Below are 27351 nucleotides of genomic sequence, written 5' to 3'. Positions count from 1 at the left end.
AAATATAGTTAGTTTTCCACAACATGACTATTATGGAAATGTTTTGCATGACTACACATGTATAACCTATATTGAGTTGCTTGCCTTGAGGATGGGTGGGGAGGGAGGAAGGAAGAAAATTTGGAACCCAAAGTTTTAAACACAAATGTTAAAAATTATTTTCACATGCAACTAGAAAATGAGATATATAGGAAATGAGGTATAGAAATCTATCCTGCCCTACAGTAAAATAGAAGGGGAAGGGGATAAGAGAAGGGGATGATGATAGAAGGGAGGGAAGGTTAGGGAAAGGGGTATTCATAATTCATGCTATCATGGGGTGTGGGGAGGGGAGAGATGGGGAGAAAATTTGGAACTCAAAATCTTGTGGAAGTGAATGTTGAAAACTAAAAATAAATTAATAAAGAAAAATAGAGAAAATTTTTAAAAACTAAAAAAAAAAGAGGCAAGAAAAAGCTTTCACAGTAGAGGGGAAGGGGGAGGGGTGAGAGAGAATGGATGAATCTTACTCTCATCAGATTTGGCTTAAGGACGGAATAACATACACACCCAATTGGGTATGGAAATCTATCTTACTCTACAGGAAAATAGTGGGGAAGGGAATAAGAGAGGAGGCATGATAGAAGGGCGGGCAGATTGGGGGAGGGGGCAATCAGAAGCAAACACTCTTGAGGAGGAACAGGGTCAAAAAAGAGAATAGAGTAAATGAGGGGTGGGATAGGATGGAGGGAAATGTAGTTAGTCTTTCACTACATGACTATTATGGAAGTGTTTTGCACAACTATACATGTATAACTTATATTGAATTGCTTGCTTTCTCAATGAGGGTGGATGGGGAAAGAGGAAGAGAGGGAATTTGGAGCTCAAAGTTTTTTAAAAATGTTAAAAATCATTTTCACATGCAACTGGGAAATAAGATATAAAAGCAATGGGACATAGAAATCTATCCTGCCCTATAGGAAAATAGAAGGGGAAAAGAATAAGAGAAGGGAGAAGGTGATAAAAGGGAGAGCAAATAGAAAAGAGAGAGAAAATCTGGAACTCAAATTCTTGTGGAGCCCACCTCTGAGACATTAGTGAGTTATGGGCCTAGGCCAGGGTGGCCAGATCCAAGATGAGAGAGCCTTCCTTTCTTATTTGCCAGACACCATAGCCTTCACAGAGGTGGCCTCACTGGGAGTTTCAGCAGACTCTCAGTCTCCCATCCTCCACTCCATGCCTCCAGGCTTTTGCCTTTCTTTGCTCTTGAACTCCTCAGCAGTGAAATGAAGCCCCTGCAATCCTTCCCCTCACAGACAATAAATGAGTGCAAAGAAACCTGGTTGTTGTTGTTTTTCAGGACTGTATTAACATAGCCTGGGACAGCAAGACTGGGAACTGGAAGGGACCTTGGAGATCAGCAGAAGCAGGGCCAGCCACCTGATTTTACCAGAAAATTCTTGGTCACCATGTCAATAGTCATAGTTCAACTTGGTCATTGTGGCAGTCATATTGGTTATGAAATACTTGATACCATATGTAGAGACCTACATAATACCCGGTGATTCTGCTCTAAGAGGAAGAACAAGGTATATCTGTCATCTTGCAAAGAACATTTATTTAATGAGGAAAAAAAGTGGAGTCCCAGTTGCCCAAGCATTACGTATTGACATGGCGCCCTAAGTGATCAGTCAAACTCTATTAAAGGCTGCCCATTCTGGCAGATGGAAGTATAGTCAACACTCACATTTCTGTCAAAAACAAGGTTATGGAAATAAGTGGACATATGGCTATAATGCTCATGGGCCCAAGCATGAAGAATCTGTCATGAATCTAATTCAGAAAGAAGTAGAGAAATATGATACCGTATGAGGATTTTCTACTATAATGAGTATGGCAAGAGGTACAGGATCTGTTTTGGGAGCCTTCCTCACACAGAACTTAGGAGATGCTTATCCAAATTCTTTTATAATAAAGCAGGTTATATGGCCCTATGGAACTGGTGAGGTTATTGTACAGAACTACAACTCAGTTTTGATTCTTTCTCATCTGTATTGATCTTCAGATGTACTTCTTCATGAAAATGATGTGGTACATAAGATATGTGCTAAACTGGTGAATATCAAACAGATCTCCTGCAGAGATGTAAATTAAGTTATTGCCCATTGGTTGGGAAGTGTATTCCAACCTACCTACTCTTTAGAAGGCTCCTGTCAGTAACAAAGAAACTCATTAGGAGACTTGATGGCAAGTTTGGTTCTGCAGCTCTGAATTCAAGATGCTGGGTCTCTGTAACATTCTTCAAAGTCTGAAAACTCATTGGCATACACCACCTTTGCTTAGACTGAATTGCTCAAGCATTTAAGACAGATGCTCATTTCTAATGCTAAAATGGAAGAAGGTATTGATTGGCAGGTACAACCACCTTGTAAGGACTTCCTGCCCTTGAAAAGGTCCCTCCCAACAAGGAATCCCATTTTAACACTTCTACAGTCAACTTAGTCATCCTGCATGCTAAAGATGTACACAATGCAGACCTAGGGGGTTTTAAAGATCCAGCCTCATATACCTCATGGCTCCAGCCTGGTGATGCCTTCAGTGAATAGAGAACACATCGAGCCTTTAAAAAATATGAGAAATCAGATGCTTTGGTCAGCAATAGTCAATTTTTACTAAAACCACTTGATAGCATTGTAGGCAAAGCCTGGAACATGTTTGCTTCAAAAGCCTATGTTCACTAGTATACAAAGTTTGGCATTGAAGAGGAGGACTTTTTACACAGCTTCACAATACTGGAACAGGTTGTTGCCAGTTACTGTAACCTTTGATCTCAAAATAAATGCACTTTCAGTGGGAAAAAAAAATCTTGTGAAAGTGAATGTTGAAAATTAAAAATAAATACGTTAATTAACTTTTTAAAAAAGCTATTACAGTGTCAACGAAGACCAAGACATAAACCCAGAAGACAACAACAATTTGAAAACACCTACCTAAAAGCCTCAAATAAAAATGCTAATTAAACCATAACCCAAAAGAATTCTTGGAAGAATTAAAGAGACAGATAAGAATAATGAAGGAAAATTGGGGAAAGCAATGAGAGTGATGCAAGAAAATTATGAAAAGAGAATCAACAGCTTGGTAAAAAGAGGCACAAAAATATTGAAGAAAATGGAAACTTAAAAATAGAATTGGTGAAGTGTACAGAATCAGAAGTGAAGAGACTAGAACCAGGAGAACATTGTACCTAGTAACATCAATATTGTTTGATGAAAAACTGTGAAGGACTTAGCTATTTTCAGCAATAGAATGATCCAAAGGACTAGTGATGGAGCATGCTATCTGCCTCCAGAGAAAGAACTGATATTGTTTGAATACAGATTGAAGCAAGCTATTTTTCATTTTCTTTCTTTCTTTCTCTTTCTTTCTTTCTTTCTTTCTTTTTTTCTTTCTTTCTTTCTTTCTTTGTTTTCCTTTATTCAAGTGTTTTTGTACAAAATAAATAATATGGAAATGTTTTACATGATTGCATATGCATAAGCTATGCCAGAATGCTTACTGTCTCAGGGAGGGGGAGGGGAAAGAGATAGAATTTAGAACTTAAAAAACGTTTAAAAATTGGTTTAACATATAATTGGGGGAAAATGTGTGTATGTGTGCTCTGTGTGTGTGTCTGTGTGTGTGTGTGTGTGTGTGTGTGTGTGTGTGTGTGTGTGTGTGTAGACAACCACCATTTAGAGGAGAATTGGTATTAGGATTTGGGCCTTATGATATCAAGTCTTATGCATTTTCCCTGGTTTTTAAGTTGGTTATTTGCTAATGGAATTAATCATTAATTGATATTTTTTTTAAAAAGTAGAATTAGACTAATAATAAAAAAAACACAAAAATTCACTGAAGAAAAGAACTTAAAAAGCCTAACATGCCAAATGGAAAAATAGGCACAAAAGGCTATCAAAAAACAAAATTTCTTAAAAATTAGATTTGGGTAAGTGGAAGATAACGATTATATCAGACATAAAGAAACAATAAGACAAATAAAAAATAATTTTAAATAGAAGAAAATGTGGAAATCTCATTGGAAAAACAACTAACTCAGAAAATAGATCCAGAAGAGATCATTTAAGAGATATTGAATTGCCTGAAAGCCACGATCAAAGAAAGAGCTTAGATATCATATTTCAAAAAAAAAAAATCAGGAAAAACAGCTCTGATATCTTAGATCCAGAAGGTAAAATAAAAATTGAAAGAATGTACTAATCACCTCCTGAAAGAAATCCCAAAGACAACCAGAATAATATTATACCTAGTAACAGCAATATTATATGATGATCAACTGTGAATTACTTAGCTATTTTCAGCAAAACAATGGTCTAAGAAAATGCCAAAAGGTTTATGACGAAAAAGACTATCCACCTTCAGAGAAAGAACTGGTGAAGTATGAATGCAGAGTGAAGTATTATTTTCTAAACTTTCTTTATATTTTTGGGGAGGGAGGTCTGTGTTTTCTGAACACAACATAACTAATATGGAATTATGTTTCGCGTGACTGAAGCTATATCAAATTGCTTGCCTTCAAAATAAGTGAAAAGGAAAGAGAAGAAAATACTTTGGAATTTAAAGTTTCATAAAATAAATGTAAAAAAATACATGTAATTGAAATATATATATATATGAAAAAGAAAAAAGAGACCCCAAAATGAAAATTTCCCAAAATATTATAGCCCAATTCCAGAGCTCCCAGGTTAAAAAAAAAAGTGCTCTAAGCAGTCACAAAGAAACCTTCCAAACATGATGTAGCCACTGTTAGGATTACATGAGATTTAGAGGCTTCCACATTAAAGGAGTGGAGGGTTTGGAATATGATATTTCAGGTGGCAAATATGCTAGGATCACAACCGAGAATAATCTACCCAGAAAAACTGAGTGGAATGTTTCAGAGAGCAAATGGATATTTAGTGAAATAGGGGACTTTCAAGCATTCCTGATGAAAAGACATAAAGAGCTGAATAGAAAATTAGACATTCAAATGCAAGTTTTAAGAGAAGGATAAAAAGGTAAACATGAAAGCATAATCATAAGAGACTCAATAAAGTTAAACTGTTAATATTCCTATATGGGGAAAAGACATGTATAATTCCACAAAAAAAAAAAAACTGTATTATTACTATGGCAGTTAAAAAGGAGTTTACATAGATAGAGAGCATGGTATGAAACAATTATGTTTGGAAGAGCTAAAAAAAAGAGGGAGTGAGGAAGAGGGATGTACTAGGAGAATGGAGAGATAAAACACGGATAAAGAGGCAAGGAAGAACTTTTAAAATGGAGTGGAAAATGGAGGGTAGGCAATGTTTGGATCTCACTCTCATTGGAATTGATTCAAAGATGGAACCACACACACACACACACACACACACACACACACACACACGTTATATATAAAAAATGTAACTTACCCAATACAGAAATAGGAAGGGAAGGAGAATTAGAGAAAGGGAGGGTATATTAAAAGAGGGAGTGATTAGAAACTAAGCAGACTTTTGAGGAAGGACAGGGAAGGAAGGAAGGGAGAGAGCAAGAGGGAGGGGGAGAAGATAATTAAGATGGAGGGAAATACAGTTAGTAATGATACCTGTGATGGGTACTTAGGTGGGACAGTGGATAAAGCACCAGGTGTGGAGTCAGGAAAACCTGAGTTGGAATCCAACCTTAGATATTTACAGCTGTGTGACCCTGGGCAAGTCACTTAACCTTGTTTGCCTCAGTTTCTTCATCTCTAAAATGAGCTGGAGAATGAAATGGTAAACTACTTTAGTATCTTTGCCAAGAAAACCCTAAATGGGGTCATGATGAGTCAGACACAACAGAAATAATACAACAAGAAGAAAATTATAACTGTGACTGTGAATGGGATGAGCTCACTCATAAAATAGAAACAGATAGTAAAATACATTAGAAACCAGAATCCAAAAATACATTGTTTTCAAGAAACACACTTGAAACAGAAAGATGCACAGAGTTAAAATAAGGGGCAAGAGAAGAATCTAATATGCTTCAGCAGCATTAAAAAAAAGCAGGGATAACAGTCATGATTTCAGACAAAGCAAAAGCCAAAAGAAAAGATGTAATGAAAAGACATAATCAGGTAAACTACATTTTGCTAAAATGTACCATATGAATTAATGAATAGAAATTAATGATTAATATAAAATGAATTAATATAAAAATTTTATACTAAGTTTATCTGGTGAAGGCCTCATTTCTCAAATATATACTGAGTATAGAACTGAGTACAAATTTAAAAAATAAATAATTAAAAGTGTTCTGCAATGGATAAATGATCAAAGGATATAAACAGGCAAATTTTAGAAGAAGAAAGCAAAGCTATCTGTCATCATATGAAAAAATTGTCTAAGTCACTATTGATTAGATAAAAGTAAATTAAAACAACTCTGTGGTACCACCTCACACCTATCAGAAATGACAGATGCTAGAAGGGGTGAGAAAAATATAAGTACAGTAATGCATTGCTGGTAGAGTACTGAAGTGGTTCACCCATTCTGGAGAAAAATTTGGAAATATACCCAAAGGGCTATAAAATGGCATGTATCCTTTGACCAAGAAATATCACTGCTAGGTCTGTCTCCAAATGAATCAAATAAAAAGAAAAATGATCTATATGTACAGAAAATATTTATAGCAGCTCTTTTGTAGTGGCAAATAATTGGAAATCAAGGGGATTCTCATCAGTTGGGGAATGGCTAAATACGTTGTAGTATACGATTGCAATTTAGTTATTATGCTATAACAAATGATGAGGGGATTTCAGAAAAAAAAAAACATAGCAAGACCTATATGAATGGATACAAAGTGAGAAGAATTTTGAAATTATTGTGCACAGTGACAGCAATGTTATAATGATGATCAACTGTGAAAGACTTGGCTACTTTGAGCCATACAATGATCAAATATAGTTCCAAAGAACTCATGATGAAAAAATGCTCTCCCCCTCCAGAGAGAGAACTGCGAAACTCTGAATATAAATTGAAATAATTTTGTATCTTTATTTTTCTTGCTTTAAAATATGGTTAATGTTCCACTTCTGGGAGCCAAGATGATGGAGTAAAAAGGTAAGTTGCTCTCATCCTCCCCTACCAACCCCTGAAAGCCCAGAAAATATCATCCCAGGAAAAACACTGGAACAGCTGAACCAGAAAAAAGATGAGGAGCAGCAGTCCAGTAGCCCAGGTGGCTTGAGGGATTAATGGGGAAAGGCCCTTCTTGCCCTGGGGGAAGGGGAGCAGTACAGAATGGGAGGCATCCCAGCCAGCCAGCAGAAAGCCCCATATTAGCATACCAGGAGATCCTGAAACCAAGTGCTGGAGCAGGCAAACATCAATACCTGGACCTCTGAGTGCCTCAGTGAGGGCTGGGGAACTGGTGGAAATCAGCTCAGAAAACCACCAAGTACCTCAGCATTCTACAGCAGTCTCCCTGAGCCACAGAAAAAATCTGTGAAGGGCTCCAAGGGGGCCCAGGTGGATAAACATCCTGCAACACCCATCTGAAAAGGTAAATGGGACAGAAAGATATAATATATTGTTAATAAGGGCAAACTGTTCACATCCCTGCAGGGGAATGTGACACTTGTAATTCTTCAGAACTGTGTTATTATTACACCATGCTAAAGGAGTATACTTAAAGGGGTGGGTATGTGTTGACTTAGATGTAAAGACAAAAAAAATCTAATCAAGTTGGTTAAATGGATCTAAGTAAGTGGATTAATCTGATCTAAGAAAATGTACTGAGGAAGGAGGCGGCAGACAAGGGTAAATTATGTTATAGGAAAAGACACAAAAACCTATTACAGCAGAGGGAAAGAAGGGAGGGAGATGAGCATTATTTGAACCTTACTCTCATCAGATTTGGCTCAAGGAGGGAATACCATAATCAGTTAGATATAGAAATCTAACTTGCCCTATAGGCAGTAGGAGGGAAAAGGGGAAAGAAAAGGGAGGGGAGATAGAAGGGAGGGAAGAAGCAGTAAAGGTAAAGGGGAAGAAAAGAGAAGGAGCTAATAAAACTGAGGAGGGACTGAGGGAGGTGGTGGTCTAAAGCAAAACACTAGTGAGGAGGGAAAAGGAGAAAGAAAAGCATAAACGGGGGGTGAGGGGAAGGATGGAGAGAAAGACAAACATAGTAATCATAACTGTGAATGTGAATGGGATGAACTCTCCCATAAAACAGAAGTGGATAGCAGAATGGATTAAAAACCATAATCCTACAATATGTTCTTTACAATAAACACATTTTTAAAAAAGTGACATACACAGGGTAAAGGTAAAAGGCTGGAGCAGAATATATTGTGCTACCGGTGAAGTAAAAAAAAAGCAGAGGTAGCAATCCTAATCTCAGACAAAGCAAAAGCAAAAATAGATCTTATCAAAAAAGAGAAGAAAGAGAAATTGAAGGTATTAGAAAAAGGCAAAGAAGAAACAAAGCTATCACTCTTTGCAGATGACATGATGATACACTGAGAGAATCCTACAGAATCAAGTAAAAAACTACTTGAAATAATAAACAACTTCAGGAAAGTTGCAGGCTATAAAATAAACCCACATAAATCATCAGCATTTCTATATATTACCAACAAAGCCCAACAGCAAGAGATAGAAAGACAAATTCCATTTAAACTTACTGTAGACATTGTAAAATATTTAGGAGTCTACCTCCCAAAACAAACCCAGGAACTATATGAACACAATTACAAAAGACTTTTCACACAAATAAAGTCAGATATAAATATTTGGGAAAACATCAGGGTAGGCCAAGCTAATATAATAAAAATGACAATCCTGCTTAAGCTAATTTACTTATTCAGTGCCATACCAAACTACCAAAAATTATTTTATACTTAGAAAAAATAATAACAAGATTCACATGAAAGGACAAATGGTCTAGAATATCAAGGGAACTAATGAAAAGAAATGCAGGGGAATGTGGCCTAGCCATTCCAGAACTTGAATTATATTCTACAGCAGCAATCATCAAAAGTGCTTGGTACTGGCTAAGAAATAGAGTGGCACATCAGCGGAATACACATTAACTATGCAAGACACAGTAGTCAATGACTATAGTAATCTATTATTTGATAAACCCAAAGACCCCAGCTTCTGGGATAAGAAGCCACTCTTTGACAAAAACTGCTGGGAAAATTGGGAAAGAGATTGGCAGAAATTAGGCATATATCTAAATCTCACACCATATACCAAAATAAAGTCAAAATGGGTTCATGATTTAGATATAAAGGCTGATACTATAAGCAAACTGGGAGAGCAAGGAATAGTTTACCTAACAGATTTATGGAGAACAGAAGAATTTGTGACCAAACAGGAGATAGAGAACATTACAAAAAGCAGAATGGATAACTTTGATTACATTAAATTGAAAAAGTTTTGAACAAACAGAGCCAATGCAACCAAGATTAGAAGGAAAGTAGAAAATTGGGAAAGAATTTTTACAGCCAGTCTCTCTGATAAAGGCCTCATTTCTAAAATATATAGAGGTCTCATGATGGAAAATGCTATCCACATCCAACAAAAGAACTATTGAAGCATACTATTTGCTATTTTTTTTCTTCTCTTGTGTTTTGTTTCCTCTTTCTGGTGGTTCCTTCTATTGGTTCTAATTCTTATTTACAACATCACTAATGTGAAAATATGTTTAATAGGCATGTATATGTATAGCCCATATCAGATTTTGTGCCATATTGGGGAGAGTGGTGGGGAAGAAGGGGGAGAAAAGTCTTAAACTCAAAAGCATATGGAATTGATTGTTGATAAATCAAAGTAAATTAATTATTTTTTAATGGTTTATATATAAATTTGTTTTGGATGATTTCACATGTATAGCTCATATATTTCTTGCCTTCTCAGTGGGTGTGGGAGGGAGTGGGAAAAATGGAGAGAATTTGGAACTCAGAATTTAAAAAAGAAAAGAATGTTTAAAGTAAATAATAAAATTAAAAAGTTTGGTTATCACCATTAAAAAAAGGAAGGATCTCTCAAGGATCTGTAATTGATCAATAGTTCACAGTCCCTATTGTTTTTAATCCTTAATTTAGGTAAAAACATTGGTGACATAGTTATCACGTATGAAAGGTAACTTACATGTTGTTTAAAGGGATAAAGATCCCAGAAAGCTCTTATTTGATAGACCAGAATATTGGATCTGATCTAAGAAAGCTGGATGAAATAGTAATCAATGTGGTTTTATGCTCACCATTGCAAGGAGGTGGGGGGGGGTAGTGAGCCCAGAGGGAGCATTACATAAGAGTTTCCAAATTCCTCTTAATGCATATATATTGAGCAAGATATCATTACACAGCAGCAAATTAGAGAAGCAGCAGGGTGTATTAGACAGAATACTGATGATAGAAGCAGGAAGTCATGGGTTCAAATCCTGCCTCAGACAATCAGCAAAACTCTCAGTTTCCTCATCTATAAAATGGATTAGTAGCACCTCCCTCAAAACTAGTAAGCATGCAAAACATTTTCCAAACCTTAAAGAGAAATAAAATGGGTAATACTTAGTTCATTCTTCATATATTTTATTTAAAATATTAGTTATTGTTATCATTGTTATTATTTTTCATCCTTTTCCAAGGGATTTAGTTGGATACACTCTTGGAACATGTCAATATTCTGCCTTCATGAAGGCATGAAACTGTCATGCCCCGATGAAGCATAAGTGTAGAAGTGTTTTTGTTTCTTTTTTTGTTTGTTTATTTTATACACAGGAAATTTGTCCAGAATGAGGGATTTGGGGGGACTGGAAAATAGGCCTAACTTGTTTTTTCTGCTATGTGCCATCATCCTCCAGTCATTCTCTACTCTCGACCCCCTGGCCCAATATTTATGGCTCCACCAAAATATCTTATACTGAAAAGTATCTTTAGACTAATACTTTAGGGAGATGATATATGAGGTCATTTTAAGTCTTCTTTTCTTTAGCAAGATTCCCTCCCCCCCCCCCGCAGGAATTACAACATTCCTCTGTGCCCACCTTACAGAGACAATGGGGGTAGTGCATGAATTCTGCCAACTCATTATTTATATGGCATTGAGGAGGTGGGGGGATAGCTGCTCCTCCCTTCAATGGGCAGGGGCATTCATTGGGAGGAGGTGGATTGGCAAATGAAGAGGCTGAATTATATTCCTGCAACTCAAGCAGCCTCAAGTGCCCTTCCTTAAGTGATGAGATTTTCATCTTGCACACTGCCTTTATTACAGCTACACAGAGTTAAAACATTACCAAGAATTCCATTTCAGGATTCACCATCTCCCATGCTGTGATCGTGAAGGAAGGCGCTCTGAGAGCCCCCGTCAAATTTATCTCCTCTAAATGTCCCTTTGATGGCATTATTTCAATGTATGACTCCCCAACCATTTAAAGCATTTTAATAAAAATATTTATTTTACTGTCTCAATGGCAGGCTTAATCCACATTGCTGCTGCTCTCCCATACAAATTATGGCATCAGAGATTTGAAATAGTAACTGACTCCCATTGCAAAACTAAATATCATTCAGCCAACTCAGCTGTGTGACATGAGCTATTGCATCCTAAGAAATTATCAGCCACATGGGAAAAGAAGGTAAATAAAGGGTGGAAGATAGAAAGAGACAGAAAGAAAGGAGAGAATGAGAAAGAGGAGTGAGGAAGAGAAAAAAGAAAGGCATAGTGGGAAGAAAAAGAGTAAGGGATAAGGAAGTTATGAGGGAAAAAAAGATAGGAGAGCCAGATATAGAAGGAACAAGTGAAAGATATGTTTGAAATTTCATTATCATCCTCTTTGGTGCCCTGGAGTGCACTGATTTAAATAACCAAGGATTAACTGGAGAGGAGGAATCTACCTATTTTTCTGCCTTACTGAGCATGCTATTCAGGAGAAATTCACTTCAAAGGACATAAGGTATAACAACCCTTCAGATATGAATTTGAATATTCAGCATGGATGTCAACAGAAAAAGAAAGAACTGTGATATGGCAGCCAGAAATGCTAGTATTATATTAGCCTGTATTAAGAGAAATACAATGTCCTGGAAAAAAGTTGGAAGTTTCCTGAATGCAATATCCTTTGCCAATCCCATCTGGAGTGTTGTGTTCACTCTTGAGAGTCTCTGTTCAAGAAGGACATTCATAAGCTGGAGAAGGTCCAGAGGACAGCAGGAAGGATGATGAGAGGTTATGAATCTGTATCACACAAAAAGGAGTTGATAGAATTGGGGCCATTTAACCTGGAGAAAATAAGATGTGGCATGGGAAAGGGTAGGAGTAGAAAGAAAATCCTACCTCTTCCCACCAGTAAAGGGTAGGAGAAGGAAAATGGGGCAGCTAGAGGGAACAGTGGATGGAGTGCCAGGCTTGGAGTCAGGAAGACCTGAGTTTAAATCCACCCTCAGATACTTACTAGCTGTGTGACCCTGGGCAAGTCACTTAACCCTCTTTGATTCAGTTTCCTCAGCTGGAGAAAAAAATGGCAAACCATTCCATTATCTTTGTCAAGAAAACTTCAAATGAGTCACAAAATGTCATATACAACTGAAATTACTGAACAACAACAAAGAAGGAAAATAGTAATTGACTTCAAAAATTTAAAAAGCTCTCAGTGGAAGTCAAATTAAAATTGTTCTGTGTGGTGGTTAGAGGGTGGGACCAGCAGCAAAAGACAAATGTGGGCTTAGTGTCAGGAAGATTGCAATCAATTATTAATATTTTGAAGAAAAATAGTCTATCTCACAAAGTAGTCTCTGCTCCTGCCCCCTGCCAGCCTAGCATTTCAAGTAGACTCTAGACATCCACTTCTCAGGTAGGTCGTAGAGAAAGTTCTCTTGGCAATCTTATCAGTGCTAGTGGGCTTTATGATCAGCTCTATTCAGTGACTGCCAAGGCCAGAGGTTGAGCCCCAGCCCTACTCACTGAGCATTAACTGTGTGCTAATTTAGACAGTTTGTCTTAGGTACAATGCCATCTCTTTCACTAGATGATAAGTCCCTTAGTGGCTCTCTAACGCCTCTTTGGATCCCCAAGGTCCTGTGCATAGTATTGGAACCAAGAAGGAAAAGCCTACTCCCATCCATGGGATTGCCCTTCACATACTTCAAAACAGCTATTGTCTCCTTTAAGATCTCTCCTCTCTGGACTAAAATCCCCAAGTGTTTTTTTTTTTAATTTAATTTAATTTTTTTTCAGTTTTCAACATTAACTGTTTTAAGATTTTCTGTTCCAAATTTTCCCCCTCCCCAAGATAGCATACAATGTGACACAGATTATGCACGTACAATCATACTAAATATATTTCCACATTAGTCATGTTGTGAAAAAAGAATCAGAACAAAAGGGGAAAACTACAAGAAAGAAAAAATAAAATAAAAGAGAAATCTTCATTCAGGATCTATAATTCTTTATCTGGATGTGGATAGCATTTCCCATCATGAGTCTTTTGGAATTGTCTTAGATCATTATATTGTTGAGAAGAACTAAGTCTATCGTAGTTGATCATAGCACAATGTTGCTGTTACTATCTATAATGTTCTCCTGGTTCTGCTCACTTAACTCAGTATCAGTTTGTGTAAGTCTTAAGTTGTTTTTTTTTAACCCTGAAATCCACCTGCTCATCATTTCTTATAGCAGAGTAGTATTCCATCACAACTATTTACCACAACTTGCTCAGCCATTCCCCACTTGATGGGCATCCCCTCAATTTCCAGTTCTTTGCCACCACAAAAAGAGCTGCTATAAATGTTTTTTGGACATGTAGGTGTTTTTTTTTCCACTTTCATGGTCTTTTTTGGGATAAAGACCTAGTAGTGGTACTGCCGGATCCAACAGTATGCACAGCTTTGTAGCCCTTTGGACATAGTTCCAAATTGCTCTCCAGAATGGTTGGATCAGTTAACAACTCCACCAACAATGCATTGGTATTCCAATTTTCCCACTTCTTCTCCAACATTTATCCTTTTTCCATTTTTATTACATTAGCCAATCTGTAAAACCTCCAAGTATCTTAAATCAGACAGACTCTTATAGCACCAGATCAATCATGAGATCCCTAGCCAAGATTTCTGCCCTGCTCAATATGCTGTCTGGCTTCCCAATATCATTCTTAAACTGTGGTACTAAGAAGCAAGCACAGCATGGTGAATGTGGTCTAGAGAGTTCAGAGGGCAATTGGCATGACTTCTCTCATGCTTTGGCCAGCACACAGTGCTTAATGCTGCCTACGAGAGCATTAGGTCTGGAGACTGCCAATGCCTTGAGTAGCACAACTGGTGTCAGGGTGGAATAATATGAGCATGCAAGATTTGGAGGCAGTGGACCTCAATTCAAATCCAGATTCTTCTACAAAATCTAGGTGACCCTTGAGAAAAAAAGCTGAAGTTACTATCCTTGTGTGGGTCTCACAGTTCCTCATTTATAACATTATGGATATGGACCAGTGACCTAAGGTCATCTAGTTGGACTCTTCCAGCTCTAAGGCAAGGACCACATGACTTTAAACTCATTAATTCCATCTGAGCCCACTACAAGTCCTAGACATTTTTTCAGATGTGTTAGTGTCTGAACATACCTTAACTCTCCCTCCTTGTTTCATGTGTGAATTGGGTATGTTGAACCAAAAGCAATACTTTATATGTATCTTTGGTGAATTTCATTTTACTACACTCAGTCCAATAAACTAGCCTAATAAAGCCGTTGGAGACCAAGAGTCTGTTAACCAAGGTGTTAGCTGTCCCTTGCAGCTTGGCACCATCTGCAAAGATGACAAGTTGCTGATGGATTGGCCCTGTGTGTCCCTGGGCTCCTTCTCCCAGCATCACAGAATCACAATATCTCAGAGCTGGGAGGGACATCAGTCCCCAGTGTGAACCTGAATAAGAATGTTCCTACCAGCCTCTGCCTGAAGACCTCTGAGGGAACAACATTCTCAATGACAATTGAAGGAGAATGCTGTCAGTGTCTACATGAATCTGATCTGGGGTAGACACAAGAAACCACTGCTGAACAAAGTGGCTTCAGCTACTTTTGAGTACCTTTATAGCGTATGCTTTTCCTTCTTAATGATTTCTTTGGGTAATGAAAGGCCCTTGCTTTCCCAGATCACCTTGGCCAAAGCCCAAATCATTTAAGTCCTGACAAGGCTTTGGGGAAAACAGTGAAGTTCATGGGCAGGAGATATGATTTCTCCACTGTATCTGGAATCTTCCCCCCGATCAGCACTGTTTTATTAAAGCAGAATTCTGTCCCCAGGACCAATGCTATTCTCCTAGCCACACCTAAAAACACAAGAGACCACACATGGAAAATAATGTCCATATGAACTTCAAAACCTCCAGACTAACAGCAGAATTGCTTCATTACTGCTAGGGCAGGAGGCTTTGTGCACACTGCAGGGCAGCCTGTGACCTTGGCAAATGGAGTCGCCTCTTTTTATTCACCTTCACATGCACTTAATTTCAACAATGTGTAGAAAAGCAGTTTAAGAAGTATGCTCCATAAATGATAGGGGAAGGAAACAATATCCTTAAATTCGTGGAGAAAATAAGTTGCTTCAGGCTTGTAATGCCTAAGGACAGCCAGGCTTTGACCATCAAGCTCCATAAATCAGGATGGCAACACCAGCTGCAGAATCTGCCCAGTGGAAGTCCAAGATGAAATGCAAAAATAAAAGAAAGAAAACAAAAAGAAAGCTATCCCATCCAGCCTCATCCCATTTGTACCCACAAGCCATATTTTTCTAGAGCTTTAATTCTGCCTTTGTAGATATTTAAAGTTTGGTATTTCAGTTAAAATTATGAATGAATGGATGAATGAATTATGCATTTATTAAGTTCTTCCTCCATGTAAGGTACTGTGCTAAGCACTGGGAATGCCAGTAGAGAAGTTCTGGTACCTATTCTCAAGGAGCTCACATTTTACATAGGGAAGGTTTCAGCTGCAGGTCAGATGGAAAGATCCTGTGTGCCTGAGGGCACAGGATCAAAGCAAGTTCTCATGCCCCTTCTATAATGCCATTTCCACTGATAAAAGCAAACCGATCTATTATGTTCAACCATTTGACAATGCCAAGAATATGGTCACGCAAATGTTATTTTGAGAGTATTCAGAAACCATGTTTATAGCCAAAGCAGTTGTCAGGCTGTATCTCCAAAGGGATTACTTCCTAGGATGAGAGCTAAAGGCAGTAGGGTAGAAGGAGTGGTTTGTTTGTTTGTTTTCAGATTCATGGGCACAGGGTTCCCATCAAGTTCTGAAAAGATATGTGGTCAAGATGATGGTAGTAGCTTGACTTGACTTGCCTGGCAATGCTGCCTTCTGCCTCTTCCTCAGGTCACCTTCCTGCTTACCAACCCTGTGTATGACAGTTGGCTATTAGTTGGTAGGGATGGCTGACCCATTCCTCACAAGAATTCCTTTCCTGAAGGATGGATATAAGGGCTGTGGAGGAGGTAAGACAAATGGTCTGGAAGGAGGGAAGAGCTGCCTCTCCCAGGGATCTTGTGCCTATAGTAAATTATCAGCCAAAATAATTTTGAATGCAATTATCATTAAATCTGAATTGTTTCTTAAATCCTCTCTCTGAAAGTTTTGAACTCCCTCTATGGATGTAGGTTATAACTCCACAATAACTTAGTAAATGGCCTTCAAGAGTTGCTGGGGCAGAACTTGCAGCAGCCCCTAACCAGCAATGTGGTCTGGACTTGTCCAGGACGCTTCTCAGATTACAGATTCCATCACAAGTAGCTCTAAGTTCTGGCCGTGGAACAACATGCCAGTACTTGGACTCCCTGGGGCTTTTGATTTCCTGTGGTAACTCTAAGGCATGCTGAGTCTTAGGAAGGCATCAGTGCTAGAAATCAGATTTCACCATTATTAATGAAGTCAATTTCTGTATTCTAAGGTTGTATTTCCATTGTTTTGTATATAGAGGTGGAATGAACATTTTATGGAGACTGGGGCTAAGAGGGCAGGTCATGGGGGACAGGAAGAGAAAGAGGAGGAAGAGGAGGAAGAGAAGGCTCCAGTCCCATTGGCAGTTTTGGTGCTAGCTCACTATTTCATCAGGAATATAAACTCCCATGGTGCCTCCACCATGCTTTGATTCCTTCCACAGAGCTTTACATTTCCTCTTTGACGAATCCCTATCCCTAGCTCCAAAGTGACAGGCATTCTGGTGGCAGCGATTGAGGCACAGGGTCATGGCCAATGACCTGAAATAGGGGGATACTTGTAGCTCTGACCCCCCCACACTTCAAGCCCAGGGCAACCCTGGTTTTGTCTTGCCTCCATTTTGGGAAACTATACTTAGCTTTCCTCTTAATTGTCTGAATGTTCCTTTTCATCCTCCTCAGTGGACTCATTCATATTAAACTCCATAACTGTTTTGTTCCAGGTTCTGCCCTAAGCCTTTTAGGTAGCTAGATGGTATTGGTGGGGAGAGTGGGGGCTCTGATTCTGGAAGCCTTGAGTTCAAATCCTATCTCAGACATTTACTTTCTGACCCTGGGAAAGTCACTTAACCATTCTCAGTTTCAGTTTCCTCAACTGTGAAATGGAGATAATAATAACACCTGCCTCCTGGGGCTGTTGTAAGGAACAAGTGAGATAATATATTAAAACATGACATATATGCTAAACTAGTATTATTCGTTGTTATTAATATCATTCTCTTTTCCCTCTGCCTAAATGCTAGAAATACTAAATGATCTCTCTTCATAATCTCATTGGCACTCCCATGAGCTTAATTATCATCTCTATGAGAAGACTTTAAGATCTCTATTCCCAGAAATATAGCCCAGCCTCTCACCTGACTTCCAGCCCTGTACCACCAACTGTCTAGTAGATGTTTTATAACAGATCACTAGTATCTTTGACTCAACATACCCAAAACATATCTCCAGTGCACTGCCAATATCTGAATCTCCCAGGTTGGAAGCTTCAGTGTTATCCTTGACTTCTTACCATCTCTTGCAATAATTATATGAAATGATACAGTATAATATAGTATAGTATAGAATAGTATCATATCATATCATATATAATAATATAATATATTATAATATAATATATAATATAGTAATATATTATAACATAGCCTATCCAGACAGCCACTAAATGATGTCATTTCCATACACACGATATCCGTTGTATCTAGCAGTTTCTCTCCATTCAAACAACTTTCATCCTAATTAAGACTCAAATCTACTCTCACCTAGGAGAGCATGCTAGCTTCCAACTTGCTACTCTGGAGCCCAGTCTCTAACTGTCCAGTGAATTTTCCATACAGCTTCCAAAGTGAGTTTACTTAAGCACAGTTCTGACCATGTCATTCCCCTACTCATTGAGTCATGGATTACAGAGTTGAAAAGCTGAAAGTGACCTCAGCAGTTACCTAGTCCACAGTTATTAGACTTGAAGTCTACCTGCTCCTGAAACTCCCAGTATAGCCTGAACTAGAAAATGTAATGGGGAAATGCTTAACAAAATAAATAAAAATCTAGAACAGTAATAAAAAAACACATACATAATATTAATTCTTGGTTTTCCAAGTCAATATGTGACCTACAGGGATTGTTTTCTGTTTGAATTAGATACCATTTCTATAGTCTAATCTACACATGAAAAGAATTCCAATATAACATAGTCAATAAGTAGTCATCTAGCCTTTGTTTAAACACCTCGAAGGAGGGTGAACTCATGCTCTCCGAGGGCAGCCCATTCCATTCATTTTTCCTAACATCAAGCCTAAATTTTCCCATTTATAACACTGACCTATTGTTGCTACTTATTTCCTTTTCGGCCAAATAGAACAAATGTGACTGCTCCTCAATTTGTCAGACTTTCAGATACTTGGAGACAGCTACTAGACACCCCATGCCTACCCTTTTCTCCAAGCTAGAAATTTCATTAACTCAGATACTTAAGGAAACAATTATTTAATTAACCATCATGTGGCATAACCTCAAGGCCCTTCATTGGTTGACCTCCTCTGCTCACCAATACCTTTCTTAAATCAATGCACTCTAAACTGAACACAATATTCCAGATAAAGTGTGATGAGGGCATAGGACAATGGGATTGGAAACTTTCTATGACTAAAATATCAGCTACTCAAATGTCCTTGGCTCCCTATTCTCTCTAGTAAAAATGTAAAGTCCCAATTTTGCATTTAGATCCCATTATATTACATCCTAAGCTATTTTTCCAGCTTTATTATACATTACTCTCTTTCTCCCATACTCCACAGTATAGTCACACTGATTTCCACTCATTTACACCATAATTTTTTCCTTCATCTTTGCCCTAATCAACCCTCATGTTTACTGTGTTCTCCTTTCTGATCACCACCCCTTGTATCAATTACATTCTTCAAGACCCAGATCATGTCTTCTATATGGAACATTTCCTTATACCCTAACTGCTTCCCCCCCCAAAGAACTTGTGTTTCTTTGAATGTATTCTGTACATACTTAGTTAAATAAATGCCTCCTCTAATGAAATATGAACTTCTGGAGAGCAGAGATTGTTTTACTTTTGTATTTTTATCCAAAGTCAAGGAAGAATGGAAGGAAGGAAGGAAGGAAGGAAGGAAGGAAGGAAGGAAGGAAGGAAGGAAGGAAGGAAGGAAGGAAGGAAGGAAGGAAGGAAGGAAGGAAGGAAGGAAGGGAGGGAGGGAGGAAGGAAGGAAGGAAGGAAGGAAGGAAGGAAGAAGGGAGGGAGGAAGGAAGGAAGGGAGGGAGGAAGGAAGGAAGGAAGGGAGGAAGGGAGGGAGGGAGGGAGGGGAAACCACAGCTAAGGAAAGTAACACTTATGGAAGATTTCAGCTGTCAGCCAGATGGAAAGGTCCTATGATCCTTAAAGTGCAGCAGCAAAGCATCTTGTTATTTGACGTCATTTCCACTGATAAAGTTCTACCAGCTCCTGATGTTCAATAATTTGACAGCACCAAGGACTTTAGTGATAAGAACTTTATTTTCTAGGTCTTCAGTAGCTGTGTCCATAGCACCTTCAGGGGCAGTTGCCAGACTGCATTTCCACAGTAGCTGCTCCTCAGAATGATGGCAAAGGGCACTGGGCTGAAAGCATTGCTCTTCCCAAGTCTCTTGGGCTCAGGGTCTAGACTGTCTTCATCACAGTCTGATGGGGTATGGGAGTTTGGCCAGGCAGGTCCAGTCTGCTTTCTATATCTCCTTTAGGGTGTTCTGCTGGTTTGGACTAGCTTTCTCCTGCATGTTCAGTGTATCAAAGGCAGTCAACTGTGGTGATAGGAGCACTAAATTTTTAGCGAGAGAAACTTAGTTGGAATGATCTCTCTGCTATTTGTCATTTCTGTATTCATGCGTGGACAAGTCACTTCTCAATGGACATCACTCTCTTATCTCTAGAATGTAGGAGTTGGATTAAACTATTTCAGCCATTTTCCAGTTCTAAATTCTGCAATCATTGACTCATCAACATTAGTTCCAATTCTATTTAATGTGATTATTTGGGTGAAAAATGGGTTCCAGAAGAAAAAAAAAGAGTCTAAAGAAATTGGAGAACTTGTAAACTGACTGTTTAGGGCTCTTATGAAGATCACCAACATTAGTTTTTCAAGGATCCCTGATTTGACAGGAGGAGCTATCCTTGCTATTAACTCAGGCCACACACCTTTCCATGCTCTAGTACACAGCTTAATGATTTGCTCTTACAAAAAATAAATCATCACATCTTCTTCAATCCTCTTTGAATTTAGCGAGGCCCACTCTCAGAAAACACATGCAGAGTATGTCCCAGGTTGAAACTCCATGTTTTTCCATCATGGTGAGGCCTTCCAGAGCTTAGGTCACCACTGGCTTTGTAAAGTCCAGGGTCATCTTGACACTTATGTGAGGCTTTGTAGAATGACGTGAGCATAAAAAGGACACATGCTGACCAGTAATCCTCTAATCCTGCCAGGTACCAAAGAATAAAAGGACTTACAGTGAGAAAAGTATTGTTTGAAATGAAGAACTTCTAAACCACATTAGTAGCCACATAGACTGATACAGGTTAGTTAGATCAAGAATTCCAGTGTCTTCACTCTGGTGTTCTAGACTGCTCAGAATTTCTATTGGCAAAATGGGTATTGATCTTTGGCTTATCAGTTAATGAGTTTTCAGAAAGTTCCACTTCTGCTCTATTGTAGAAAACAAAAACTAGGAATGTCCTCATGTCAAATCAAATTGATAATTCTACAGTGAAAGCCACTCTATAATCCTGGCCTTGGACAAATACTTAACTTTACAAGGAAAGGACCATCTTGTGTCCAAAGAATATAATTCTTCCTCTAGTAGGACTAGGGATAAAATATAGACAAACTGGAAAGCAGATGGGAACATAAACCTATGGTATTGCAAAATGAACAGTCCCTCCTCTTATAACATTTTTGATCTTAGAACACTAGACGTTGCCTGGGTCTGTTTGTCAAAATAGAATGTGCAGTCACAGCACCTCAGAAAAGGAAAGGCCTCAGTGGCAATAGAGTCCCATGTGCAATTGACCAGGAAGTATCTCAGTCACCCCTAATATATAATTGCTAATCAGTTTCTACATGGCAATGCCTCAAGAGGGCAGTGCTACCACCCTGCCCCCTACCTGAGGCAGCCCACTCCACATTGGGATGGATCACAACAGCAAGGTGTTTCTTTTGATTTTCAGTGTTGATTTCTTGGTTTTCCCAGACATTAAAACTTATACTCATGGCTTCTAGTGCTACTCTTGGCAGCCAAACAGAGTAAGTCTTCCGCATGACATTTCAAATACTTCAAGACAGTTATCATGTCCCTAATTCCAGGTGAGAACATCTTTGATTTCATTGCTGTCACCCAGCATGTCAGCTCTTCCTCTCTGGGTTGTGTCATCTAGAATTTGACAAATATACCAGCTATGCTTTTATCCAAATCAATAGGAATGTAGAGAAAGGACGAAGGACAGACCCCAAGAGTCACTCTAAGAAATGAAATGAACTATTCATTTCAACCACTGAAGGTCTTCAAGGATTGCAAATTTTTTATAGTTACTGTAGGTCACTATATCCTGAATATGGGATATCAACTGCCACTGATAAAAAAAGAAGTAAAATGTTTGCCACATTGATTGAAAGAAATGATCATTAAGAAGAAAGGCTTTGTTTTGTTTTAACCTCAGAAATTTTCCATAAAATGTATGATTCATGGATATTCTTTTTATACCCAAATAAACCATAAGATATTTAGGAGCTGCTAGAGTCTCCTAGTCCAGAGCCTTACACATTTAACATTGACTCATTTTAATAGAATTATTTACCATTTACAGGGTTGCCCCCCACAGGAACCTTGTGAACTATGTTTCCTAAAGATTCTCCATCCTTTTCGTAGATGAGGAAGTTGAGACTCCAAAAGATTAGGTGACTTGCCCATGATCACAGGTATGGCTGAGTCTGAACCTGAACCCAGAGTTCAGAAAAACCACAACCCTTGCCCCTTTTCTCTTTGCTGCCTCCCGAAAATATGCGAATCATAGTCATGATAGAAAATATGAACTGATGTGTCAGGGTGAAATATGGGTTTTAAACAACTGTGTGGAACAGCTGCTTGTATCTCTTGCTGTTCTCATACCCTCAATGCAATAGGCTTCTCAGACCACTCCTTCTAATGGGCTGTGGCAGGATGTTCATTCTCTTTGCTGCCAATCTACAACACCACTTCAGCTGGCATTCTCCTGTCTGCCTGGAAGAGCAAATAAATGAGTGGTAGCTCAGAAAACAGGTCCTTCAATAATAAATGATAATAATATAGCAAGACCACCAATAATTGGAATGTGGAAAGCGTGTCAAGTTTGCAGAGCACTTTACATGTACTCTCTGAATGGCTTCTGATAACAACCCTGGAAATTCAATGGGCAAGCAGAATTATCTCAATTATATCCCCAACTGAGGAAACTGAGTTTCAGAGAGAAAAGATGACTTTCTAGTGGCCATACAGCTAACTGGTAAGTATTGAAGGTTAGAATCAAACCTAATTATCTCCTGATTACAAGAGTAGTACTTTTTAAAAAAAAAAAAATTCCTAGAAGATTGAGGGAGTATTTACCCTCAAAGAGATAATTAGAGTTAAATAGTGAGGTAAAATTCATGATGGTAAATGTTAGGTACTCCTAAAGGCTATTGTATTCTCATATTCTTCCCCTCCCCCTCCCCTTCCCCCCCTCCCCACTCTCTCTCTCAGAGAGAGGCATTTATTTTTCTTGGTTATTTGGAAAGTATCTTTCTAAGAATACTGAATGGTCATTAGGAATATCATGCCACCTTCTTGCATTTTCTAATAGAGAAATAGTCAAAGAACACAAAACCAGTAGTTCTCTAAGGAAGAATTTCAAATGATTTAACAACCACAACAGAGAAAGCCCCAAATTACTAATAATGAGAAAAATGCAAATCACAAGAAACCTGAGGTTTCACCTCCAATCAAGCAAATTGGCAAAATTGACAAAAGATGGGAATAAATAATGATGGGAAACTTTTAAAAGATCAGCATAGTAAAGTATTGTTAGGGGAGTTATGACTGGGTGCAAATATTCTGGAAAGAACTTTGGAATTATGCAAATCAAGTGGCCAAGTTGTCCTTTGTCTTTGATCCAAAGATTCTTGTATTTGTGAAACTGGATAAACAAATTGTGATAGATGAAATTAATGGATTATAACTGTGATAAAAGAAATAACAAAGATGGTGAAAGTTGAGCAGTATATAAAGATTTATATGAAATGATAAAAAGTGAAGGAAACAGAACCAGGAAAATAATATACACAATGACTACAACAACATAAAAGAGAAAGAAATAAAAAAGACAAGCCAATCCAAATGGAATAACATAGATTGACAATAACCAAGATTGGACCCCCAAAAAGATATAGGAGAAGACACCTTCCCTTGCTCTTATATGGAGACTGGGGTGTGAAGGGCACAGGAATGGAGTATTGTTTATGATACCAGATTACTTCAATGTAAAATTTTACTGATTATTTTTATCTTTCTCTTTTTTTAAATAAATTTGCTGTTGCAAGAGCTGGCTCTTTGAGTGAGGAGGGAAAAAGATACAAATGCAATCCAAGCAATTTAGAAGATAATAATAAAAACTTATTTTACAAAAGAATACTTACCTACCATTCCAAAGAAGAGATTGGGAAAATGTACCCTCATCCTTTCCTGCAGGAGTAGAGGACTATAGGTATAGAACGTTGTGTAATCTGTCAGATTTTAGTGATACCTTCATTAATTGCACCTAATTGCTTTTTTTTTCATGCTTTCTTTTTTTAGTTTATTCTTTATTGTGGAGGGGTCAATAGATGGGAGAGAAAGAAACATTTTATAATGAAAGAAGATATTTTAAACTTTGGACTTTTGAAAATAATAGAATGTTTAAGTATTCCCATTTCATGTTTCCCAGAGGAGCTGAACTAGATGAGAGTGTATGTTTCAATATTTACTAGCTATGTGACCCTGGGAAAGTCACTTCACCTTGTTTCTTGCCTCTATTTCCTCATATGGAAAATGAGTTGAAGAAGGAAGTGGCAAGTCCCTCCTGTATCTTTGCCAAGAAAACCCCATATGAGAGGTCACAAAGAGTTGGACTTGACAGAAACAAATGAACAACCATGCAGACTCAGACAATAAAGCCTGCAAAGTCAATCTATGTGAGATGTTTGCCCCTCAGGGCCTTGCCTACACTTCTATAGAGTGGGACAATGCAAAAGCAACAAATATCCTCCATAAACTGAGTGTGTAGGCCCTGATATCCTAAAACCAGAGGGTAAAATAATACTTGAAAGAATTCATCAATCACCACATGAAAGAGACCCCAAAATAAAAATGTTCCAGGAATATTATAGCCAAATTCCAGAACTCTTAAGTCAGAGAGAAAATGTTGCAAGCAGCCAGAAAGAAACAATTCAATTACCATAGAGCCACAGTCAATATCGCATAGGATTTAGCTGCTTTACATTAAAAGATAAGAGGGCTTGGAATATGATATTCTCAGGGGCAAAGGAGCTTGGATTACAGCCAAGAATCAACTACCCAGAAAAACTAAGCATAATCCTTCATGGAAAAATATATGTTCAATGAAATAGAGGACTTTCAAGCATTCTTAATGAAAAGACCAGATCTAAACAGAAAAGTTTTATTTTCAAATATAAGACCCCAAAGAAGCGTAAAAAGTTAAATAGGAAAGAGAATACGTTAGGGATTCAACAAAGTTAAACTGTTTATGTGCTTAAACAGGGAGATAATATGTAACTCTTAAGAGCTATATCACTATGATGACAATTAGAAAGAATTTAAATAGACAGAGAGTGCAAGTATAAATTAACTTTGATGGAATGATATGAAAAGCTTAAGAGGTAAGAAAGAGGATTGCACTGGGAGAAGAGAGACAAGAAAGGTAGAACAGGGTAAATTATCTCACACGAAGAGGCACAAAAGGGCTATCACAGTGGAGGGGAACAAAAGGGTGGAGCATTACTTAAAACTTACTCTCATCAGAATTGGCTCAAAGAGGCAAAAACATACATTTTCAGTTAGGTCTAGAAATTTATCTTATTTTTTAGGGAAGTAGAAGGGGCAATAAGGGAGGTGATTGAAAAGAGGGCAGATTGACGAAAGCAGGTGTCAGAATCAAAACACTGATGAGAAGAGAGGGAGAAAGGGGAGAGAGCAAGAGTGAGAGTGAGAGAGAGAGAGAGAGAGAGAGAGAGAGAGAGAGAGAGAGAGAGAGGAGAGAGAGAGAGATAGGGAGAGAGAATAAGTGGGAAAAACAGGATGGAGGGAAATAGACAGTAATCCATAACTATGAATGTGAATGGGATGAACTCATTCATAAAACAGAAAGTGTATAGCTGAGTAAATTAAAAAACAGAATTCTAAAATTTGCTGTTTACAAGAAAGACACTTGAAGCAGAGAGACACACAGTAAAGGTAAAAGGCTGGAGAAGAATCGGTTATGCTTCAGCTGAAGTTAAAAAAAAAAGCAGGAGTAGCAATAATGATCTCAGACAAAGAAAAAGCAAAAGTAGATCTAATTAAAAGAGATAAGAAAGGAAACCACATCTCACTAAAAGTTACTATAGACAATGAAGTTATATCAATACTAAACATATATGTACCAAATGGTAGAGCACCCAAATTTTTAAAGAAGTTAAACAAGCTACAGCAGGAAATAGATAGTAAAACTATTCTAGTGGGGAACCTCAATTTTCCCCTCTCAGAAGTAGACAAATATAACCAAAACAAATAAATAAGAAAGAAGTTAAGTAGATAAATAGAATTTTAGAAAAGTTAGATTTGACACACCTCTGGAGAAAATTGAATAGAGATAGAAAAGAATATACCTTTTACTCAGTTGTACATACCTCAGTGGTCCAATGACTTTCCTGATGATTGTAGCTGTATCTTCAAAGACATCAAACAACAAACAAACAAGATAGGACTGAAAACTTTAGCTCAGGCAGGAAGATTGAGGTTCATAGGATTTGGAGGGGGGAGGATGTGTGATATCTGTGATATCAGGGGGCATCTGAGCTTGCAGAAGTATCTTGGATATCTTCTCCAGTCTCCTGAAAGTTTTATATTGTCTAGGGATCCCTTGGACCATTGACCAAACCCTCCTCCATTTTGTGACAGGTCAGTGTTTGCGCCTCTCTTTGCCAACCAAACCCTCCACCCAGCACAACCCTGCCTTTATCTATATGGTCAGATTTGGACTGCTACTTGTATACACGTTTCCCTTTCTTCTTCCCTGCAGGCACAAAGCCAGGCTGAAAAAAAAATGCATGAATGATGCTGGGTAGCAGCCTGGAGGAGCTTAGGAAGTCTATTCATAAACCTGCCTCCTCAGCTGTGGTGTAAGAGGCCCTAATAGGCCAAAGTCATCCTGTCACCACTGTGAAGTGTCCATGTGTAAGGAAGAACTGAAAAGGCAGTGAGGGGCAGGATCAAGAACAAAGTTCAGGGCCCAGACCCAGGGACTGATCCTCAGGACCCTCTTCTTGCTTTATTCCAGGACTGGGGTTTTTAGATACTTGTGTTGTGCTGCTTTATTGCATCAGAGTTCAGACATACATGATACTTTGAGTTTAATAAAATATGGTGGTCCCAGTGACTTAGTAGGTAGTTATGGCTTCATTATCCCAATTTTTACGGGTGATTAAACCAAGACTCAAAGATTAAAACACTTGATAAGCAATATAGAATGGTGGGGAAAATTCTGGATTGGGAATATAAGAACCTGAGTTCAAGTTATGTCTCTGCTTACCCCTTGT

At 38.1% G+C, this 27351-nt stretch overlaps 1 pseudogene; it reads left to right on the top strand.

The window, feature by feature from the left end:
• Window positions 1-1448: 1448 nt before the first annotated feature.
• On the top strand, window positions 1449-2807 carry LOC110217557 (tubulin delta chain-like; annotated as a pseudogene).
• Window positions 2808-27351: the final 24544 nt, after the last annotated feature.

Source organism: Phascolarctos cinereus, unplaced genomic scaffold (assembly GCF_003287225.1).
Source record: "Phascolarctos cinereus isolate Bilbo 61053 unplaced genomic scaffold, phaCin_HiC Scaffold_1;HRSCAF=81, whole genome shotgun sequence".
Lineage (NCBI taxonomy): Eukaryota > Metazoa > Chordata > Mammalia > Diprotodontia > Phascolarctidae > Phascolarctos > Phascolarctos cinereus.
Note: the sequence above shows the minus strand (reverse complement) of the source record. Positions and strands in the feature narration are given on the sequence as shown.